The following is an 8,591-nucleotide window of genomic DNA, read 5'->3' on the forward strand; positions in this document are numbered from 1 at the left end:
CACAATCTTATAATTAATTGAAATCCAATGATTGTGTTTCTGAGTGTATTGTAGGATTTGAGTTCTCAAAAGATACTTATCCTTTGTAGTGGTTCATTTCCCACAATCTACAAGTCATGCAATTGCAAGAGATTGGATCAGTTTTTTTTAAAAAAATTATTATAGATTGTTCCAAAAATTATCCCCTATATGTCATGAACTCGATCTTTCATGAGCATACCACTTTGTTTATCCAATATCTATATTGTGTATAAATAGTGTTACATACATGGGAGATGCTATCCACTCATTGAATATCTCACTCAGAACTAAACAAGCTCCAACAAAAAGCAACTTCAATTTTCTAAACATAGATAACAATACTCTCATGCATTGCAAAATATTATTTAGTTATAGAATGAATTGTTCTCTCTAACTAAATAAACTAAACTAAATGTGTAAAATAATACACCCGATCCAATTGAATATATTTTAAAATCTAGAGTAAAACTATGAACATTCCAATATTTTCACAACTTAATAATAAATGTACTATAATAATAAAATTGTAACTCTAATATTTTAAGACTTAAAGCTTAATATAGTAATTTTTTATCTAATTTATATAATAATATTAGTAATATATTTTTAACTTTTTAAATTGACAACTACGAATAAATATTTTATTAATTTAAAAAAATAACTTAAAATGAATAGATCCAAAGTCACACCCTAAAGTCAAACCCCATCAATCCAACCCCAATTCAAACAAGAATTGAGAATAAGGGACCATTCGTGATCTAAATTTTAGTGTTATTATTCACTTTTCCATGTTTTCTTTTCTATAAAAATTTGGGAGGATAAGAGTCCAAGCCCAGCCTCTTAGAAAGCCATTCTGCTAGTGATTGAAGAGGAGAAGAAGAGCCATTTTGAACAAACCCACAATGAGACTACTGAAGATTTATCATCATTTGCCATCCCTTCTGAGTAGGATGGTACCAATCAAAAAAGAAAAATTCTTCTTGAGACTTGCATAGATGAAAAAGAGCTCTTCCTTGTTCATCATAATCAGCACACCCAACAATGGAGCTGCTCATGTTTCCATCTCTAGAACAACATGATCTACTCATCTCATGGATTCCTACTCAATACACAATACAAAAATAAATCCTATAATTATGGCTCTTAAATAGATACACTATTTAGAAAGAAAACCTGAAAAAGATAATCTTGAAATTCTTAACTACACTATAATCAATGTCTTTACCATATGCAAATGGGTTGAAGATAATATGAGAGAAGGTTGCAAAGAAATCAAGGATGAGGAAGTTGGCATCTTCAAGCTCCCTTAGCTTTGAAATGGCTTGTGATATATATTTTTTGTGTGTGGAAACTAAGTCCATTGTTGTGTTCAAACATATTGCTCCAAACTGTAAGTAACCTAGCTGGTAGTCAAATGGCATGTTATTTGATACCATAAAAATCCTTAGCCCACGATTATATAGCTCTGTGAGTTGCAGTTTCATCTCTGCTACAACACTCTTCACAAACTTCTCTATTCCCTATAAACATAACCCTCAGTCACATATTTTTTTAAATCACATTTGAATCATTCTAGTACAACATGACAATTAATAATATAATATTTTCACAATCTATTTCAAAAAAATATTTTTTGTTTCTGGATTTGATTGTGTAAGTTTTTTTAGTATCAATGGATCGCACTGTGTGATCCATCATCAGAATGAGAGAAGGATGTAAGATATGATCCATCGTCAGAATGAGAGAAGGATGTAAGATAATTCTTTCATCCTGATGATAGATCACAAAGTGGATCCAAAACATTGATACTAAAAAAATTCCACAATTAAATCTAGAAACAAAAAAAAAATCATTAGAACATAGCAAGTTTGGTGATATTTATTCTTACCACTATGGTAACATTTGTAGCAGCATAATCATTTCCATTCAAAGTGAGAAGTGTTATTGAGTGCTTTAGATGATGAGAACCATATTTTTGAGATATAATGGAATCCTTGAAATTCCCAACTTGGACACTTAGCTTTGGAACTCTAAAAGTATCAAATACCCCACTATATGCTACTGCAAAGTTTATGCCTTTCCTTGCTTGTATATGATGGCTTGAACTTTTCATAACCTTGTAGGTCACTGGAGATGGAAGACCTAAGATTTGGGCTACATAAATTTAATAAAAAACAAAAACTTTGGTAAATGCATTCACCTATATATTTAAAACCATGGCAATATAATCATAAAGAAAAGAAGTATTTTAATTAATGAGAATATATTTTTACAATCTATGACAATTATTTGCAAGAGCTTCTGGATTTGATTTTGTATAGTTTTTTTAGCATCGACATTTTGAACCATCATCAGGATGAAATCAAGCATAAGAGAGATGAAACCAAGCATAAGAGGCCACAAGAAAAAAGATACACAATCATAGAGCATGGAATTTGATTGGAAACATCCATGCTTAAAAAACTATACACAATCAAATCTAGAAGCTCTTGTAGATAAGCATTTTAATGTTAATATATTAAGGAAACAAGACTGTTTCGGTCCATGGCTTAGAGTATACAAGAGAAGCACTACTATAGAGAACTTTTCATAGTTATCAAGACTTTGAAATTGAAAATTTCTTGTTCAATTATAATATAATTGTATCCTGAAGAGGGCATCAATTATGAGGAGTTATATGGATGGATTGAAAAAGGATTTTCAAAGGATCCTATAGTGCAATCCTAAAGGGTCATGATTTTTTTGTTTCATATGATTACTTTGAAAAGTTTTGGCTTGCCTTCCAAATGCAATTTCAATAAGATTTTTTTGATAGGATTTTTATATCTTATAAATTTTGGGGGAATTTCTAGATTCACAATGCAAAATATAAATGTACAAAATTGCAGACGAGACCCTTAAGCATTATTATGCTTAGAAAATTAGAAGTCAATACCATGATCTAAAATCATTATATAATTAGAGAGAAGTCAAACATATACCTATATTAGCTTATGGTGTAAAGGACTTGGAAACCCCAATACATAGCAATGGAAAAGTTTGAGGTAAATTGACTTCTATTTATATTATCTATCCAAATATTTTGGGCTAAAATATGCAACAACAGTTCTTGATATGAACAACAGTTTCTGATATGGACCTTTGAGATCATTAGAAATTTATTTTGAGAAAGATTACCTAAATAATTAGTAAGAATTCTGCTAGATGGATACCCTGCCTGATGGGTACCCAGGCCAAGTGATACCATATAGAAATTTCCATGCTGAAACTATTCTATTTTTCATACCAGGATAGTAATTTCCAGTGTCTGCATATGAATCTCCAAAAACAAAAAGAGCATTTGTTTCATCTCCACTGCATGTACTTACAAAAACAACGCTTCAATCAACAACCACACTAAAATTATATACAAATTTTGCAATAAGAAAAGCAATTATCAATCATTACCCATTAAAACTAGCAGAAACACCAACATGACTGATGACATTTTGGCAATCATTTTTCATGACCTTCTACATCTACGGTCAGCAAAGTTGATTATTTGGTTTATGTAGCAAAATCATCTGACTTGTTTGGTCAAGACCAATGTTTGTGAAGTTTTCAAATACCTTCTAGAGGAGTTCAAAATTAGAAGCTTGAAGACTGAGTTTACATTAAAAGCTCAAGAAAAGTAGAGAAATGTTGTGCTTAGTAAAACAAAACTTCTTCCAATCAGTAACCACACTAAAATTACATCCAAAAATTTTAATATGACAAGCAATTCTTAGTCATTACCAATTACCAATTACCAATTACAAAGAGTACCAAGAATATTGATGACATGTGGGCAACCATATTTGATGACCTTCTAGATCTATCATGGACAAATATCATGATTACACATGCCAATTAAAGGTATGATGATATAATTTCTTCCCTTTTTTCATATTTTTGGTGGAACATGCTACTTTATGCTAAAACCTTCATACCAATATTTAATAATTGACTAATTAGTACTGATCTTTATATCTATATCATCTAACATATTTCAAACTTTTCATAGGTTGCAGGACACATCAAAGGCAACAAAGGTGAGGCTAGAAAAGGTTGGGCAGCACAGACTTGGGCTCTAGGGGATATTCGAAAATCAAACCACGTGTTGTAAGTAGAAATAAATGAATTGCAAAGAAAAATTATTTATAAAATGCAAATAATTTTGTTAATTAATAAAAAAATGTAGGGCTCTAATTTTCATTTGGAGGCCATGGAAGAACACAAAAAAATTACCTTTAAGCAAGGCTATGGTGGCTGAACACCTATGGCAAGCTTCCATTGCCCCAATTGAACAGTCTCTTGCATCATGTGCACAGGTAAATATGCCAAAAAATATATTAGAAATTGAATATTTGAGCAACAATTTATTTGATAATAATGTGCATGACATTGCAATGCAGCCTGTTAATCGTGACACAGATCATATGTAGCATCGTGAAGCCCCTGATGTGCATCGTACTATCGATGGAGGTGCTCATTTGTTATTTAAAACTAATTATGTAATTATTAATACAATTTAACATCTTCAATAGAACTTGGTGTAACCTTTTTGTGTTGAGGATATAGAATCATGTCGTGCTGAATGAGTGCCAAAGGATGTTTAGACTGATCAGCAGGTAGATCATGTCACACATTTAGGTAAAGAAAATTTTAAATTAATTTTTTGATTTATAGTTCTTTTACTTAAATAAAAACTTGTAATTCACTAATATAAGATGGTGAGAATTTAACTCATGAAGTACTTGTTACTGCAATGGACCCCCCTTTGGTGTAGCGGCCTCATGATGTTCTTGAACGAATGAGGAGGAGACGTGTTAGAACCAGTAGAGGAGGGGGATGACAAGGAAGTTGATATTCCTCTTAGAAATTTTATGAAAAAAAGAAATGGCAAGAAAGCAAAAAAGATATGATTATTCATGAATGACTTACTCTTGAATGTTGCATGTTAATGAATTTTGTGTTAATGAATTATTCATGAATGTTGTGTGTTTATGAATTTTATGTGTTAATGAATGTTATCATGTGATTATAATGATTGAATGTTATATTTTTAAAATGGATGAATTGAATGTTATTAAATGTTAATGGGGAATTTAGAGCGATGTTAGGGGAGGGGGAGGGGGGGAGGGGCCAAATGAGCTTCCACCTTCACGTGGTTGGCCTTGTTAAGTAGAGAATATTTAACTATTCTCAAAACCAAGTGAAGCTCAAACTTTAAAGATAAGCTTATAGTTAATAGTGACAACCAATTAGCAATTCGAAATGAAGTTCTTCATTACAAGTACCTTTTTAGTTAAGTACTAAGTTTTTTGGATTTGATTGTGTTTGTTTATTTCATCAACGTTTTGGATCACACTACATGATCCATCATCAGGATACGAAAGTGCAGGATAGTAAGATATGGCAATAATTGTGGTATTAGTAATGATAGCGCAAAGAGAGCTTGAGGGACAATTGTGCATACCTGAGTGATCAGATAAGGAGCCGTTGTATGAAAGTGAACGTTGGGGATCACCCAAGGGAGAAATGGATCGAAACTCTTGCGCTGCAGTAGTGTGAAGCATAGCTAACTTAGAGTTAGATTGCAGTTGCTGTGAGTGCACTTGGGAGGACCTGGCCGCCGATAAATCCTCATGCAAAAGTGACAGTCTGTGCTTTATGATGCGCGGTGAGTCCTTATTGTGAGTTGCACGCGTTTCCTCTGCCATATGTTTCGTCGCAGGAGGTTCAAACCCAAGTGAGGACTTTTTGCTGTGACCTACAACAACACTGGAGCTGGACATGACATGTACAGACATATCCGCAGGTGCGACAATACCTTGGTGCAGCTCTGTAGGCCCCGAAAGGTGAGGGTGTGCAGAGAAAAGGGTGTACGAATGGGAATGATGCCAACTATGGCATTTCTTGAGCAAGGAAAAGAACTTCTTCTTTTGTCTTCTAATGCACACCGCTTGGCGTCCTGAAGCTCTAGCAAAAGAAGAGGTATCCAAGTGAATCCATAGGTCTGGACGAAGGGAAGCAGGCAACTCTAGATGAAGAGGCATCAATCTGGCATTGATGTGGTTGATCACTCTCCTTGTAGACTGGATGATTGATTTGAGCAGAGAGAGACCAGCACGGAAGAAAATATGCTGAGTGTGCACACTCCACAGATGGTGGTGGATACATATGAAACCCGTAAGTAGACAGGAGTCTCTACAACATTTGAGAAAGGCTAAGTCTGCAAACTTTTTCATTAGCTTAATCCTCAACACTTCTAGTTGTTCAGCTTTGTGATATAACTCCCTCCCATGAAGGGTATTAAAAGTACGATGTCATGTTTTAATATTGTATTGGTTTTTTTCTTAAGTTAAAGTATTCTTTTACTATAACAACATAATTTATGACCATTTTAGTAACTATTCTAACATTGCTTTATGACAAATCCTATTTTGGCAAAGATGGCGATAAGTGGTGTTGTCTATTCCTTAGGAGATTGGATTGCACAGGGTTGTATCTCAACATCATTTGCATGTGGTAGAAATGCATACTTAAAACCATTTCATTCTACATTTAAAAACATTGATGATAATATTGCTTGTTTTAATTTATATTTTTGTCTATAGTCATTATAAACGTTGCAACCTTAGTCAGCTTTTATAGGCTATGAAGAACATAGTTGAATACTACAATAATTTTGTGGTTAGGCAATGATAGTGATTCTTCTAAGCCAAAAAGATGAGACAACTATGTTTCATCTTAAGAGTGTAGCATAGTTATTCATGTATGATTCCTTTCTTTAATGGTGATTTGGATGTTTGACTAGTTCTAAATATGTTGCTATAGTGCCTATTCAACCTTGTCTATGTATACTGATTTTTTATAGTGTAAAGTATATAATCAACATCTTTTTGTAGCTCAAATGTTCAGACAGGTTGGGAAATACTCTATCCACATGCATATTCCATAGCAGACTACCTTTGCTTGTCTTTGATAACCTTGGTTTATTGGGCTTTTTGCTCTGGTCACAATCCTTCAAACTATTTGGTTATAAAAATATCTTGTGCCAAGATAAGTATTGCAAATCTAAAGGTAGTTTGACAATAACTCATAGCCATTATTTTTGAATAGGATCAGTTGATTTTGATTTTAACTAAATAAATAACCATCTCTAGCAGTTTTGGTGTGAAGCATGCTAACGGTGGTTTCTTTTATGTCCTATATTTTTAGTTTATAAATGCTTGTTGGTCCTAATGGTGAGCTTCTTGATAAGTTGCATAACTTGGAACCACATCTGATAGAGCATGTTAGTAATGAGATAATGGACCAGGATCCCAATGTTCGATGGGATGATATTGGTAAATTTAATATGGCTGAATGAATTGATGATAATATTATTCATGTTTATTTCTATGTACCCATGAACATTAATATTTATTTTTCCAAAATTATGCTAAAGCTGGGCTAGAGCATGCCAAAAAGTGTGTGACGAAAATGGTCATATGAACTCCATTACAACCTGACATCTTTCAAGGCTATCACTCTCTAGGCAAAGGGCTCCTCTTATTTGGCCCTCCTTTAAGTCAGTCTAATTTATTCTCTATTCGTTATATGTTGGAAATTCATTTTTGTTTACAATAAAGTACATTTAATTTGCTCTTAGGGTACTAGGAAAATGATGATTGGATAAGCTATGGCAAGAGAAGCTAAAGCTACTTTCTTTTATATTTCTACCAATTCATTGATGAGGAAGTGGCTAAGTTCCTAATAAAATCATGCTTTCAAGTTCTTTTATTGTTTTGATTCTTGAATGCAGAAAGCCTTGTATAATTGTTTTTCCAGGGAAGCACTTGTGCTTAATGAAAGTCTTACGTAATAAAGATAACATCAAAAAATAGAACAAATGGTTTCCATTTATGAGAAATTAGACACATATAAGGTTTGCATGTGCAAGTGCAATTTCTAAAGCATATACCATGGCAAGAGTTAATGACCAACAAATTTCAATAACAAAAAAAAAACATTTTCCTATGATTGATTGATGGAATTAAATATTGATTTAAGGGAAGAGTATAAATTGAAAGAGGTGGGCATCTATTATCATCATATTAGAACATGAAAAATGGTGTGAAATTGCACTTTCCTTAGTCATGGTTGCATACCTACTACACTCTTTTGTATGAAAAATGAATAGAAATACCATATCTAGTAGCTTCTCTATGTTGTATTCATTTATTGGTAATGATTCAATGTCATGCCATTTGATGGTAGCTTCTAGAGTTTCATTTAGTTGTAAGGTGTGTCTTATCTTTTCAAGTTTGTATACTCCATTTGGTAGTTTGGTATTAATTGATGATGTCTGGGATCTTCTACCATCACTATAGTCTTCATCATCATCCAACTTTTTGTTTGGTATTTTCCATGTTATCCTCTATTTCTATGGTCTTTAGCATGGTTTTGTATTTTATCTATCTAGTTCAAAGACTCTATGCACCTAGGGTGGAAGCCATTTAGAACTAATAGTTGGAGAGATCATGTTTCCCCCCATAAAAGTAGAA

General features: G+C 33.0%; 1 pseudogene; it reads right to left on the reverse strand.

The window, feature by feature from the left end:
* Nucleotides 1-779: 779 nt before the first annotated feature.
* Nucleotides 780-3,520, reverse strand: LOC149545957 (GDSL esterase/lipase At5g03610-like; annotated as a pseudogene).
* Nucleotides 3,521-8,591: the final 5,071 nt, after the last annotated feature.

Source organism: Cupressus sempervirens, chromosome 7 (assembly GCF_028749045.1).
Source record: "Cupressus sempervirens isolate cs-2001-9-10 chromosome 7, ASM2874904v1, whole genome shotgun sequence".
Lineage (NCBI taxonomy): Eukaryota > Viridiplantae > Streptophyta > Pinopsida > Cupressales > Cupressaceae > Cupressus > Cupressus sempervirens.